The 12,323-nt window shown below is 44.5% G+C and overlaps 1 pseudogene; it reads left to right on the forward strand.

The window, feature by feature from the left end:
• LOC148773947 (protocadherin Fat 3-like) overlaps positions 1 to 7,746 on the forward strand; it is a 181,347-nt pseudogene extending 173,601 nt beyond the window's left edge.
• Positions 7,747 to 12,323: the final 4,577 nt, after the last annotated feature.

Raw genomic sequence — 12,323 nt, forward strand, 5'->3', positions numbered from 1 at the left:
GAAATGGCAACCCACTCCAGTGTTCTTGCCTGGAGAATCCCAGGGACGGGGGAGCCTGGTGGGCTGCCGTGTATGGGGTCGCACAGTGTTGGACACGACTGACGCGACTTAGCAGCTGCAGCAGTCGCCCTTGGATTTTACCTGTAAATATATTCCCTCTCAAATTATCTATAGAGTTAGACTTCACTGCAGCCTTGCTAAATCCTCTGGTTAATGGAAAGCCTCCTATTACTTAGCAATGAAAAGTGAGGGGCTTAAATAAATGGAGGAGTGCAGAGAGGAGTTTCTGCCCAGCACTGTGCTCACCAGGGTGGGTCACCTGGCATCTCCTCCCTCCCGTCAGCTGTGTTCACAGATGAGCCTGGTGCCCACTTTGTGCTTTTCCAAGGCACATCTTGTTTTCTGCGGTGTGGCTACTGACAGGTGAATTTCTCCCTGGCGTCTCTCTCCACTTAGATCAGCTGTTTATCAACTGATTGTTTTGCTGTGGCTCCAGCATCTGGTGGCAGAGGCCACACCGCAGTGCCCGCTCCCACCACCATCCAGTGTGGAAGAAATGGTGATCTCTCTAGTCACAGAGAAGAACAGCCATTCCTGAAGCATGAGGCCCCTCTCTTGGAGCCATCACACTCTGTAATGATTTGAAGTTTTCCTGCTGATCAGGATCCTGCTGATCCCTCTCCCTACTTCGGAATGTGACAGCTTTATTTCCAGACTCCACCTCAGGCCAAAACTCACACGACCCCCCAAAGTATTGTTGAGTTTTTATGAATACATTTCCTCCTTTGTTAAGCAAGGCAGCGCTAGCTGGCGAGTCTCTGGGCAACTAATTCATTTTTCACTTGACAACTTGGAGATACGGGTTGTTTTCCATTGCTTCCTTAGTCCATCAAATAAGACTGTAGTGTGTGTGTGGCTGTGTGGGTGTCTGTTGGTGTGTGTGTGCAGACTGTCTTTGTGCGGCAAAGGAAGGGGAAGTGTGTGGCTAACAGCACATCCACACCACTGACTGCCCTCCTGCCAGAGTGCCGCGTGCTGTCATTCCCAAACATGGTGTGACGCTGCCCTCTAGAAGGCAATGCGGAAAACTTCACTCACTCCCCAGAGATGAAGTTTGGAGACCTGTAATGATATTCTTGCCTATAAAATATTTATACCCCTATTTTAAAAATAATCTCACTTAACCTGGTGTTGACACTACGTTGGTCCATGCAAATGATTTAAATTAACTCTGAATGCAAAACCCACCCCACTCCATCCTCCCTTCACTCCTCACTCAATTGCTCCCCTTTGAAGGCAGAACAGCGACTTTCAGCTGTCAGCTATTTGGAAGCTCATTTGCCACGGGTTAAGGGTTTCGAGTCCATAATGTAAATCTCTTGATTGACAGACCTTTGCCCCCGATGGCACAATCAATTTTCTACTGTGTAGCTAAATTCTTTTCTCTAAGCAGATGAAAGCGCCCCAAGAAGTGAACTCTGGCAGGGGACGGGGCTGGAAATATGCACAAGGTAACCAGTGTCATTTCTGCTTTCTCTCTGGCTGTCCATGAAGACAAAGGGGTTGATGACCCAGGAGAAGTGACCTGCTTTGCAGGCAGTAATAAAGGCAGCAACTCAGAAGTTCAGTCCCTGAGTTCCTTCCAGTCAGATTCGGGCGACGACAATGGTAAGAAGTCCCGGGATTTGTTTCCCCTGGAGGACTGTGTTTCCTGTGCTGGCAGCCACTGGTTGAGGGGAGGGTGATGGGACCTGTTTCGTTTCCTGACCTGATCTTGGACTTCTGCCCATGCTCACAGCTTTTTGGTGAACTCCACTGCTGGGTGTTTTCACAGAAAAAGCAAAGCTCTCATTGAGCTGCCCCAGCTGTGAGCAGGAACAGAAGGAGACAAGGTTCCCCCAGACCTCCAGTGATGCGTCCTCTTTGATTTGGCTCATGATGGAACTACCTTCTCCCAAAGAATACTCTCCAGCAAACTGTGACGTATTTCCTTTTTTGTTTTAACTCGTGATGATGTCTTCACTCTACATCCAACCTACCCATCATTAGAAATTTGTTCAGAGGCAAGACCTCCTTCCAGTAGAACCTGCTTCCCAGAGAGGCGGTGCCTTCACTCAGTTGAGGACCCCTTATGATCGCGTGGGGTCATGAGCCTTTGGAGACTCTAGTAGACATGATAAACCCGCTCCTTTGAAACATGCACACACACCCAAAATGGTGCATCCAGTAACATGTGGCTCATGAGACCCCTGACTCCACGACCGCTGCCTCCACAGCTTATGAGCCCCTGCTTATGGAGAGGACGTTAATTCTGGCCTCAGTCTTCCAACCTGAGGAACCAGGCTTGGAAACTAGGTTGATTGCCCCAGGAAGGGGAGGGGAGCAGAAATGGTCGTGAAACAGAATTTACCACATGGTGGTGAACCAAGAATAATTTCCAGTAGTCATCACCACACAGGCAACCTTATCTTAGTCTACACCTAATGCCATTTTCCCATTTGTTGACTGTTAAAAACAGAATATGTATTAATGTATGTCATCATTCAACCCATAAACCCTTGCAGAGTTTTTCTTGAGCGCTGACTCCTACACTGGGCGTTCTGTACCATGAAGTACAAAATGAAAACAACACAGTCTTTGCCACCCCCCCAACTCCCACCCCACAGGTAAAGATAGAAGCAGGGGAGCCCCAAGACCATAACATCAATCACAGAAGTAAAACAGTCTGCTTTCCCCGTCACTACCCCCAATCCCTCCCACTTCCTTCCCAAATCCCTGGCCCTCCTGAGAGGTGCAGAAACCATTGGGCAGCAAGCCTCATTGACAGCAGACTTCTTCCAAGCTTTCTCAGAAGGTCAGAGGCAAGTCTCCAGATCTGTTTGCCTTGCTGTTTACCCCCTTCTTCATCCCTAACCAGAAGAAAAGCTGTTTCTGGTTTGTGTTTTATCTAGAGGCACCCAAGAACATAGTGTTTCCATACTCCCGACAGCAACTCCAGTGATGATGTCTGGTTGACTACTTTCACAGTGTCTGCTTCATCACACCCTTGGGCTTTCACGCTTAGCATTCTAGGCTGGTTCATTCTAGCAGGCTTCCTAAAGTGGTAGGAATTTTCTACCAATTAGTTTTTTTTTTCCTCTTTCTTGTTTTTTAAATTATAAAGTATGATAACACATTTACAGGAGACTTGGAAAATACAGAACAAAATTACAGATAATTTCGCTATATATTACAATTTGTTAAGTAAATTAAGATTTTTAGTTGGAGTTTCAATATCAAACTCTCAAAAGTTAATAGAATGAATATACTGAAAAGCAGAAGGATACAGTGGACCTGAGGGCTTCCTTGGTAGCTTGGATGGTAAAGAATCTGCCTGCAGTGAAGGAGACCTGGGTTGGATCCCTGGGTCAGGAAGAGCCCCTGCAGTAGGAGACGGCAACCCACTCCAGTATTCTTGCCTGGAGCATTCCATGAAGAGAGGAGCCTGGCGGGCTACAGTCCACAGGGTCTCAAAGAGTCAGACACAACTGAGCAACTAACACACACAAAGTAGACCTGAAAAGCACCATGAACCAACTCAACATAATTAAGATTTATACAATTTTCACACAATAGGAGGATACAAATTCTATTCAAGTTCCCATGGACTATAAACTAGGAGACACTGGAATATATCCAGGGACATAAAACAAGGTCTAAAGGTATTGAAATCATACAGAGTCTGTCCTCTTAATCACTGTGGAATGATGTTAGAAATCAATATCAAAAGACACTTGAAAATAATCCATATATTTTCAAGAGTAATGTGACATTTACCAAAAGAGATCTCTGACTTAGCCGTCTACCAATTGGTTTAAGCCTGATCACCTCTCCAAAAGCTTCTGGTATCAGATGCTAAGGCAACCCAGGTGGGCACAGAAATTTCCTCCCCATTTTCTGACTGTTTCAGAGGCCAAGCTCCCATCTACACTTTGCGGGTGGGAGCCAGGCTTCAGGTCGTCCCAGTCTGCTGATAGCACCATCTGAGTATGAAATCATCAGTCCTGCAAAGGTTATCACCCATCACTGGCATTCGGCTCAGAGCAGCACAACTTATTAATTATCCCTGGGAATAGTGAGATCTTCCTCAGAGACTTTGGGAGTTACTAATGAGAAATTAGCATGAGCTTAGGAGCCTCTGCCTTCCTAGATTGATTTCACTGGGCCACAAGGTGTGAATTTATGGAGTGGCAATTCCTGCTGACCATGGCTTTCAGGAGGACTGGCCCTAGATTTGCTACTGTTTCCCTTCCTCCGAGAATCCCAGGGGATAACAGTGTCCACTGTAGTCTAGGAGATGGACTATGGGAAACTTTGGGTATCTGCGTGCTGTACCTTTGTTGTTGCTGTGCTGTTGTTAAGAGTGTATGTTCAGAAGACATAACTAACCTGAGACTGTCCTTCTCCTCCCTCCTGTCTTCTTTCCTGGCCACAAGCATCCATAGTGACTGTCATTCAGCTTGTCAACAATGTAGTTGACACTATAGAGAATGAAGGTATTTACTGTTTTCTTCCATAGCATTTCTTTGTGCAACTACCTTTTTAGGAAATACTGTTTCCTTGTTACTTTGAAAAAGGAATGATTTTATTTTATTTTTTTTTCAAGTAGTACAGTATTATATATGTTTCAGATGTACAACATAGTGATTAATACTTTTTGAAAGTTATACTCCATTTATAGTTATTATAAAATATTGGCTATATTCCCTGGGCTGTATAATACATCCTTGTAGCTTCTTTATTTTATGAACTAAGGGTGATTTTAATCAGCTGGCAATAGTAAAAAGGTGGTTTCAAATGAGACACTGAATGTCTCTCTCTGAATTAGAGTGAATTTTACAATTTTGAAAAAAAAAGTCCAGTATGTGAGGTACTCTTTTTACAAAATCCCTTCCCAGAGAAGAATAGCCACTTAGTTGAAATCCAGATTAATACTAAGTTTATTCTTACATTCAACATGATTAAGCACCTACCATGAGCTAGGGATATTTAAGAAATCATTCAAAGCTACAATATTATGGGGATTGATTTCAATCAAGTAACTTTCATTAGTGATTTTAAACTGTTAGGACCTGCTACAGATGGGTTTTTTTGTTTGTTTGTTTTGAAAATAACAACAGGGAGAAATAGGAGCATTGTTAAAAGTCACCCTAAATGCCCTGTTGTACCCTCTTCACGTGCCTTGGACTGTCAGTTTCACTTCTCACTTTGTATTTAAACAGTGTCTGTCATGGATCAAGGACAGAACTTCAACCGAGGTGACGCTGCCACGCCCCCAGCACCAGATGTTCCTTATGCATTAGAAATTTTGAGTTTGCTCTTACCCTGTCCGTCTCCCTCCATCGTTTCCGAGCGTCTTTGACCTGACCTTTGCATGTTCCAGGTGTCTTGTGTGCTCGGCACTAGGGGTGAAAGCCCCGCCCACATCTCCCTCCCCAAGCCTCTCCCTTGCCCCAGTCATTCATTCCTCTGCACGGGTACCTCCCGCCCTCCTGCGGCCCACGGGAAGGCTGGTGCATCTTCCCTCTTAGAGCATGTTGCCAGCCTGGCTCTGCACTTAGCCTGCAGCTAGAAAGAGGGAGTGGAGGGGAGAGCCTTCTAGAACTGTGTTTCCACAGCGTGCCCTTGCTCACCAAGGCTTATGCCGTGGCTGAGTGGGAGACGCGGCAGCAATCAGGCCTCCTCCTCAGAGCTGCCGAGGCCTCTACCCCCCGGGCAAGAGCACGGCTGGGCCTGAGAAGGGCCCTGTAAAACGCATGGGGCTGCGCCTGGCTTCTTAGCAGTCTCCTGGGCATTGAGAGTTGCATGCCAGGTCCCCTGCCCGCGGCTGTCTGCGCCCTGTGCCCAGCACCGCCCTGGAGGAAACTAACTGCCCCGGCTTCCCTCTCACAGCCTACCACTGGGACACGTCCGACTGGATGCCCGGGGCCCGCCTGTCCGACATAGAAGAGGTGCCCACCTACGAGAGCCAGGAGGGCGCGGCGCCGCCGGGCAGCGAGCGGGGGCTGGAGAGCGACTACTACCTGGGGGGCTACGACGTGGACAGCGAGTACCCGCCGCCGCACGACGACGACTTCCTGGGGCAGGACCCGCTGCCGCCGCCGCTGCCCGAGGACTTCGCGGATCAGCTGGACGGCCTGCCGCCCGCGCGGCCCGGCTCGCTGGGCGGCACGCTGAGCCCGCGCTGCCGGAGGCGGCCGCAGTTCCACCCCAGCCAGTACCTCCCTCCGCACCCCTTCCCCCACGAGACGGACGCGGGGGGCCCGCCCGCCGCCGGCGAGCTCAGTACTTTCGGCGTGAGCGTGAGCGCGGGCGCGGCGGCCGCGGCGGGCCCCGCGGACGGCGTGGCCCTCTCCTTGCACAACTCCCGCGGCCCCTCGTCCTCCGATGTGTCAGCCAGCTGCGGCTTCGACGACTCCGAGGCGGCCGTGAGTGACTATGAGAGCGTCGGGGAGCTCAGCCTCGCCGGCCTCCACATGCCCTTTTTGGAGACCCAGCAGCAGACCCAGGTGTAGAGGAGGCGCGGAGCCCGCGGCTGGCACAGCGCGCAGAGACCGGCGCGGCTCGGTCCGCGCAGCAGCAACGCAGTATTTTCGGCTGGAAACTCCTTCCCCGAGTCGTACTGTCACGAGCAAGCTCGACTCCCCTTGAGTGAAAAGGAAAGGCTCAGAAATGGTTTCTGAGAGGTGACCCATCGCCCGGGGCAGCGCGTGCCTGCCTAGATGACCCAGAAGGTGCACCGAGTTTTTCAAGGGGAAGCAAGCTCCGCTGTGACGTTAGATGGCCCATCCGTCTGCTTTGTGCAGCCTTGTGCCCTGGGAAGTGTTACAGCGTCGTTCCGGTCCTTGCAGTATTAATAACTGGCAGCAAGCCAAGAGGCTTTGTTGCATGTAATTTTGAGCCAATGGGGGGAAGTGAAAATAGTAGTTATGACTGTTGGAAAAGTTAGTCTCTTAGGCAAAAGAAAAGAGGAACAACCATTATTAAGAAAATGGGCTGAAGCCTTTCAAATCAACTTTTTTTTTTTTAAAATAAGCTACCCAATTTTCAGCTATAAAGTTAGGTTTGGGTAAAATGTTTAGTATACTCAGTTATTTTTGTTTGTTTGTGTTAAGCATCCGAAATAATATAGTTATATTTTATGATCATTGAGAAAGATATCAATGAAGAGGAATACTTGAGATATCTGGGTCCCATTTTGTAGGTTGAGGGGAAAGTTAACATTGTGCAAACATTGGAAAGAATGTGATTATCTGTCTTTGTGTTTTCCAGTAAATATTCTTGGCTGTAACTACAGTTTTAACATTGCGGCAGAAATTGGTCTTTGTTCTGAGAATCAGGAAATAAAGAGACAACAAAAAAAGGAATATTTTAGTACATTGTTCCCTAGAATGAGAGATATTGAGAGGTTTAAGCAGAATTCACAAATTCAAGGAAAAAAAGAAAATACTTTCAAAGTTTTCAGCTAGATAATCACAGTTCTTGATAATGCAGATAAAAGGTGTGTGTTTTAAATTGGTAGCATCATCACTATAGATGCGATTTTGTTTTTTAAAAAAGGAGAAGAAAGATTAGTTATTGTGTATAAATTATAATAGTGTGTGTATCTGGGCCTATGTACAGATATGTGCTTGCACTCAGTAAGGCTGCTCTTGAGGAAAAGTGACAGGAAGGTTTAGGATACAACCTATGTTAAAAATCCTGCCAGCAAAGCCAACCTTCCAGTTTCTCTGATCTTGATGATATTAGAGAAACACCAAATGCCATATTTTTTTCCGATTCAGTTAACTTTATTTTGGTATTGCCGTTTATATTAACTTGAAGCAAAACTGAGCTTTTTTAAGGAAGAAGACAAAACAGTATTTTGTTATAATTTTTCAGAACTAAACTCTTATTTGAAAAAAGCATAAAGTTTCATTACACCCTGCCTTTTGGTTCTCCTCTCTTCCGATATGCGGGCTTTGACCTTGAGTTTCCAAACTTGCCAGGAGAATCATCTGACTGGGAATACAGTAACTCGAAGCTTAAAGTTGATGAGCTGAGTAACTTTACTCTCGTGCTTCAGTTGTATCATGGGCACGTGCACAGAGGCCATGGTCAAATAAATGCATATTTGCACTCTCTGCATATGAGCGAATCTCTGTGTCCACAGTTTCTGGTGACATATGGCGTTGGTGTATCCACTATACTGTCCTGAATCTGTGTATCATCCACTCAGACGTATTTTTCAGTTGTTTCAGGTATGTTCAATCCACTTCTTTGTAGGAGTCAATGTTTCCAAAAGTTTGTGGTTAAAACAAACAAAAATTCCTTTTCATTCTCAAGCTTCCTGAGTAAACTGTACACTCATACACTTCACAGAATTTTCAGCTTTTCTCCTCTTCCTATCTCTTAGTCAGACCTACTCATAGAAACATTATCTGCACCGTGGTCTTGAAATAAATGAATTTCACTAAGGCTGCTTGGGAGAATGAAATCTTTGGTATTTTTCTTATGTAAGAAACCCATTTGCAAGAAAAACTAATGGTCTAGAATAGAATCGCTGCTACACTTTCTATAATGCAGTGGCATAAAAAAATAATCAAAGTAAAACCAACAATTCATTTCTTGCCCCAGGAAATATTAGAAGGAGATTAATGCCGGTGAGTCACTCCTGCTTGCACAGCATACCCTCCAGGCAGAGTGCCCTCAGAACCCAGTAATGAAGGAATAAATAGATCCTAATGCTGTTGTGAAGTCACCCAAGAAAATTGTGCCCACTCTTGGCTCTGACCTGTATAAAATACCTCTTTCTTCAGGATATCGTCCCCTGGTTTTCTGCAGAGTAGCTCTGCAGCTTAATGTATCCCAGACAAGCGCGTGTTATGTTTTGATCAATTACCTTTAAACAAACACAGGATATCTTTTCACTTTCTGGATAATTAGCTTTTCCTGTAGATTCTGAAATAGTTTGCAGCCAGGCCAAGATGGAACTAGGTGGGGTGACCAATGATTCAAGAACTGGAAGAGTCTTTAAGATCTGATTATCCAATCCCATTATTTTATAAAAGAGGAAACATACCCAGAGAGGGGAAGGGACTCACCAAGCTCGCACAGGAAGTTAAGTAGCTGAACAAGAACTAGAATTCATCCGTTTGACCAGTATTCTTTCTATTACTATTATTCACCACTAACCTGCCTGGGGCATGGTATCTGCCTGCTTCTGCTGGAGCTTTTGATTTCACCCCATTCCTGCTTTGGAATATACTAGAAGAGAGAACTTATGGAGAGCATTTCTCTGGAAGCCTCATGATCTTAGATGTATTTTGCAGACCCCATAGAAAAGGTGCAGTTACAGAATTCATACATTTCTTTGGACATGGATCAAAACTGCTTTCACCAAATGAATGTTTTCTAAAATGAGGATGGAATGATAATTATAAAATGGAACTCAAACTGATCAATAAGTACAGTAAAGCTCTGATTATATTACCTACCGGGTCCATTTGTTTTTCTTTCCTCCCAGCCCTGGTATTTATTCCTACCCCATTCACCCCGATGAACCACATGGGAAAGATTTAAGCCATTAGTGTCTTTCCCACAATGTTTTCCTGACCTGTATGTGCTGCCTCTGGAAGCTGTTTTCCATAGCCCGTTGTAGGCACTTTACTTGTATTGCACACAATCTGGTTAGGTTGAGAGTAGCTGGACTAGTGATGCTTGTCATACAGTCAGCAGAAGCTCTGGGGCTGTAAAATATAAAGAAAGTAGGTGTTTAATTTATTTGCTTTCTTCTGTGAGGATTTTGTTACTGAGTTTCATTCCATGCCAACTTTCCATGTACTCCTATCCTGCCAGTTCATGAAATGCCATTGTAGAAGACTTAGTGATATGAACAAGTCAAGTCCATGCATTTAAGATTTATCCCATCAGACAACTGGGGTGAAAACTTAGAAAGGGGATTGGTGCGTTCCTGGAACTTACCTGGAACCACTCTTGGGAATCAGTAGCAGAGCCTGGGGAAAGAAAGCAAGGAAAACACTGTCGGCCAATTCCTGTTTGCTTCCCACCCTCACCCACCCGCTGCGGCACCAATGCCTGAGACTACATGATCAGCATCAGGGAGACAAGAGATAAGCAAACTAGATCATTTAGGACCCAGGGACACCTCCATGGGAGAATTCAGGGCGCTCTGGTGTTCCTTTGGCATGGGTTGTCCAGATAATCATCTGGTCTCTCCTCTCTGCTGCCGTCCCAGTGCATGGATATTGCTAGCAGAGTGGTTAGGTTTTACGTTTTTTGTTTTTAGCTTCCAATCATGAGCAAGGGAGATATGAAGAGGCATTTTTTAGCGTCATCGTTTTGTGTGGTCTGTGAGAAGGCGGGTTCTGTGTTTTTGCTGGGGTTTGTCCTGCAGCATTCAACTGCACATTATTCTGGTGGAAATCCACAATGTCTTTAAGCTTCTGGTTGTATAATTCTAGGGTTTAAAGTTGCCATATGTGGATTTGGCATCAGTTAATATTTAGCCAGCTGGCTAAGAGATAGGAAAAGAATAAGATTTTCTTTCCTTATGTAATAATGAAAAGCAATAATTACAGGTATGTAATATTACACAAAGGCCATAATTAGTCTCTTCCAGTGTTTAGAATGCACTCGGGAATCGTAGAGTCGCTTGGAGTGTGTTTGGACCCATCAGAATGTACTGTAGTACCCTTCTGGCAAACAAATACCTGAATTGCTACTATTGAACAATTTTATGAGCCCATACTACTGCATTCCGGGAAGTGACAAGTGTGTTCAGATGTGTTCAGAAATGGAAGCAGTTCTTTTTAAGCACTGTATCAGAGAGATTGTCATGTAAATTTACCTGATACAAACAGGCTGGTTTGTAAAAGATGTATGTTTCGGTGTTAAAATGTTTATAAAATTGTATATAATGGTTTCAATTTTCCAGGTTTTTGTAGATATACTGTATTTGATGCCTATCAGGATTCTTTAATTTGGGGGTTGAATATAATTCTAAGTCACCCATGCTGTTGGTCTGCAAACTATTGAGGTAACTGCACACACACACATAAAGCATTTTAGATTTGAAAATGGTGTTTTTGAATTATTTCCAAATACACTGTAGCCTTTCTTTGGTTCTACTGTTTTCATTTGACTTTCTCTGTTTCCAAGAAAATGTTTTTATTGACATTTTAAAAGTCGAGTGTGTTCTGCCCAGTCCTGATTTGTATGCCATTTCAGATTCAGAATGAAGAACATCATTTCTTCACACTCACATACACTCACCTCAACTTGCGCACACGTCACACACCAAACCTTATGCAAAGGGAAAGCTAACACTTAAAGTGGATCCTGTCCCTTATGGAAATGAATTGTTTCTGCATATAATGCTGTTGGCAGTATTCAGTCTTGTGTTCTTTTTCTAAAAAAATGAAAGAAAAACAAAAAAGAAGACAAAAAAAAAAACACACAAAAAAACCCAAACTGTACAGGTTTGTAACTGCCAAAATTTGATGGTTAAAACAAATTTTCAAGTAAAAAGAAAAAAATGAAACTATCAGTTGTGTTGGCTTTTTTTAAGTGTTGCCTTTCATTTGTCTTCAGTTAATTGTTCACGTGGCAATTATATTTGTAGGGATATTAGTTTTCTCAGAAACTTCTTTCTGCTATAAAGACTTCCATGGGCTCTGGTGCGCGCCTACGTTGAAATTTGATGTAGCTTCTTACCGGACGCCATCGCCTGTAGGGTTTTATCCCTGATGGGGATGAACGCAGTGCTGGATCATTGAGCCTCATCTCTGCAGAAATCTTCTGTAAATTCATCCCCATGCATTCTAGGCAGCTTTACCAGCAAGCCTCTTCCTAAATAAATAAATCCAAAAATTGGGGGCACAATTAGCACCTGAATTTTCCTCCAAAAAGCAGAGCTGTAGACAATTTTGTATACAGACTAAAAGTCAAAATATATAGAAGAGAAGTTGAGGAGGAGTGCCAAATTGATCTTCTGAAGAAATAACATTACAGGAAGTTCCTTGGAAGGAAAGTTATGACCAACGTAGATAGTATATTAAAAAGCAGAGAAATTACTTTGCCGACAAAGGTCTGTCTAGTCAAGGCTATGGTTTTTCCAGTGGTCATGTATGGATGTGAGAGTTGGACTGTGAAGAAAGCTGATTGCCGAAGAATTGATGCTTTTGAGCTGTGGTGCTGGAGAAGACTCTTGAGAGTCCCTTGGACTGCAAGGAGATCCAACCAGTCCATTCTAAAAGAGATCAATCCTGGGTGTTCATTGGAAG

Source organism: Moschus berezovskii, chromosome 25 (assembly GCF_049115385.1).
Source record: "Moschus berezovskii isolate FMDL1 chromosome 25, NW_MosBer_1.0, whole genome shotgun sequence".
NCBI lineage: Eukaryota > Metazoa > Chordata > Mammalia > Artiodactyla > Moschidae > Moschus > Moschus berezovskii.